The sequence below is a fragment of the Schistocerca serialis genome, unplaced genomic scaffold (assembly GCF_023864345.2).
Source record: "Schistocerca serialis cubense isolate TAMUIC-IGC-003099 unplaced genomic scaffold, iqSchSeri2.2 HiC_scaffold_1070, whole genome shotgun sequence".
In the NCBI taxonomy this organism is placed as follows: domain Eukaryota; kingdom Metazoa; phylum Arthropoda; class Insecta; order Orthoptera; family Acrididae; genus Schistocerca; species Schistocerca serialis.
The window spans coordinates 4,490-7,500 of NW_026047262.1; the positions used below are offsets into that span (position 1 = coordinate 4,490).

Sequence of the window (3,011 nt, forward strand, 5' to 3'; positions counted from 1 at the left end):
ATGTTGTGCCTTAACCTAACCCATGTTGTGCCTTAACCTAACCCATGTTGTGCCTTAACCTAACCCATGTTGTGCCTTAACCTAACCCATGTTGTGCCTTAACCTAACCCATGTTGTGCCTTAACCTAACCCATGTTGTGCCTTAACCTAACCCATGTTGTGCCTTAACCTAACCCATGTTGTGCCTTAACCTAACCCATGTTGTGCCTTAACCTAACCCATGTTGTGCCTTAACCTAACCCATGTTGTGCCTTAACCTAACCCATGTTGTGCCTTAACCTAACCCATGTTGTGCCTTAACCTAACCCATGTTGTGCCTTAACCTAACCCATGTTGTGCCTTAACCTAACCCATGTTGTGCCTTAACCTAACCCATGTTGTGCCTTAACCTAACCCATGTTGTGCCTTAACCTAACCCATGTTGTGCCTTAACGTAACCCATGTTGTGCCTTAACGTAACCCATGTTGTGCCTTAACCTAACCTATAATGTGCCTTAACCTAACCTAAAGTGCGCCGTAACCTAAACTATATTGCGCCTTAACCTGACGCACGTTGTCGCTGAACCTGCTCTGTAATTGTTATGCAACCCGTTAAAGTAGTGTAGTGTTGCCTAACCGCAACCCTCGCAATATAGTTCGCTACTCGCACTGCCCGGTCCCCTGTGTATCGCGTCATGTTAAACACCTTGCAGGTGTTGCTGACTTTCCACATGCTCCTGCTATACACTGTAGTGTGGATAGCAGCAGGACGTACATGCCCCCCCCCCTTCCCCCCTGCCTTCGCAAGCTGGTCGGTGAGAAGTTTGCATGTTCAATGCCCTTCGCATGCCGACGTACTCAGCCTACGTTGTGGTACGGCCTGTCACCTGTCCGCCGATGTACGCAAAACCCACAAACTGTACTGCACATTGCTCCGTATGTACTGAATGATACATCGTGGCCCATGTGACCGTATGACGACAGCGCCTAGCAACGGCGGACCATACAGTCCAAATATTGTGCACGCAGCTACGTGTCGTCTCCCTATAAGAGCTGGATTGCAGTGTGGTACGCCATACAGACGTGTGGGAGGAACGGACGCCCTGGATGGCGATCAGCATGAGCAGTCTGTTGATGTAGTGGAGCGTGTATTCGGACGTAGTCGTCTCTTCTCACACACCGTGATAGCATGTTGCACCGCGTTCCACATCTGCGACATGCTGCAGAGGCGGGCTGACAGTCGTTCGCGCAATGGACACCGCATACGTACGGGGTCTACCTTCCACGTGTTCTCTAGGCGTGCACATGTTGTTGCGTCTATGTGGGCAGACGTAGTGTGTTGTGACACCTGACACAGGCATGCAATACTCGTTGCAAATGGCGATGGACGTGTACGTTTGCTGGTGACGTTACGCAAATGAACAACCGGTAACCCGTTGTGGTGCGGTTGTTCTCGCTAGAGGTGAATCAGTGTTGGCGACGATCGGTCGAGCTATTAACCGGTTGTTTCAGGGATACCCACCATGCCCACGAACGTGAAAGGGGACCCACCATGCCCACGAACGTGAAAGGGGATCTGGGTGTGAGGCGATACGCGGCGGTGGCTGGGTGGGACCGTCCCCGGCCGGTGAGGGGGGGCCACCCGGCGTGCTGGCAGCGCGGTGCGTGGGCGCACGCGCTACAGCCGGCTGGTGGGGGCGGCCGGTGGCAGGCGCGCCGGCCGACGGACGCGGCAGGCGGCGCAGCTGCGCGCCGGCGCCCCCTGCTCGCGGCGCCTTGCGGCCAAAGTAGGTCCTCGCGGGCCCGGTGCGAAGCGCGGTGGCCATCTGCAGTGTGCTGGTCCGATTGAGGACTTTGTGCGCTGAGGATGCGCCGCCGCCCGGCGCTCGGCGCCGCGACGCCGTCTGCTGCTCGGTCGCCCCAGCGGTTCTCGCAGGTGGTTTGTATCGCAGCTGTGCGGACGTGTTGGCGCGTGCGCTGTGCTGGGAGAGTTCGCTTCGGCACCCAAGTAGGGCTTTTGTCCTTCTGTGGCGCTGGCGTTGGAGCTGCCGGTCACCGTAGGTGGCGCGTGTTGTCTCCCGCCGGCAATGCCACGACAGCACGCTCCCGGGCCTCTGTCGGCAGCGGCAAGCTCAGTTGGGAGCACGGGTGGTCGCACCTAAAGCGTCTACTCGCCTAACTCCGGGCGATTGCGCCTCTCTCGAACCCGACCAAGTACTTAGGACGGCGCTGCGCGCCGCCGGGACCTGAGAGGGTTTCGAGGTGTGTTGTGCAGGGGAGCTCAGCCTCCTCCTGTTTGCAGAATAATTGAGCGGACGCTTGCGTGTTCGCGCGGGCCCCCGGGACACACTCCCGGGCGGCCGGCTGCTCAGCTCTAGTTGACGCAGCTCCCTGGTTGATCCTGCCAGTAGTCATATGCTTGTCTCAAAGATTAAGCCATGCATGTCTCAGTACAAGCCGCATTAAGGTGAAACCGCGAATGGCTCATTAAATCAGTTATGGTTCCTTAGATCGTACCCACGTTACTTGGATAACTGTGGTAATTCTAGAGCTAATACATGCAAACAGAGTCCCGACCAGAGATGGAAGGGACGCTTTTATTAGATCAAAACCAATCGGTCGGCTCGTCCGGTCCGTTTGCCTTGGTGACTCTGAATAACTTAGGGCTGATCGCACGGTCCTCGTACCGGCGACGCATCTTTCAAATGTCTGCCTTATCAACTGTCGATGGTAGGTTCTGCGCCTACCATGGTTGTAACGGGTAACGGGGAATCAGGGTTCGATTCCGGAGAGGGAGCCTGAGAAACGGCTACCACATCCAAGGAAGGCAGCAGGCGCGCAAATTACCCACTCCCGGCACGGGGAGGTAGTGACGAAAAATAACGATACGGGACTCATCCGAGGCCCCGTAATCGGAATGAGTACACTTTAAATCCTTTAACGAGTATCTATTGGAGGGCAAGTCTGGTGCCAGCAGCCGCGGTAATTCCAGCTCCAATAGCGTATATTAAAGTTGTTGCGGTTAAAAAGCT

At 55.8% G+C, this 3,011-nt stretch overlaps 1 non-coding gene across 1 annotated transcript in view; it reads left to right on the forward strand.

Annotated features, from left to right (window-relative positions):
* Positions 1–2,367: 2,367 nt before the first annotated feature.
* Positions 2,368–3,011, forward strand: part of LOC126430941 (small subunit ribosomal RNA) — a 1,909-nt gene continuing 1,265 nt past the window's right edge. The window contains exon 1 of the ribosomal RNA XR_007577436.1: positions 2,368–3,011. This exon is cut by the window's right edge and continues 1,265 nt beyond it. This is a non-coding gene — a ribosomal RNA (small subunit ribosomal RNA).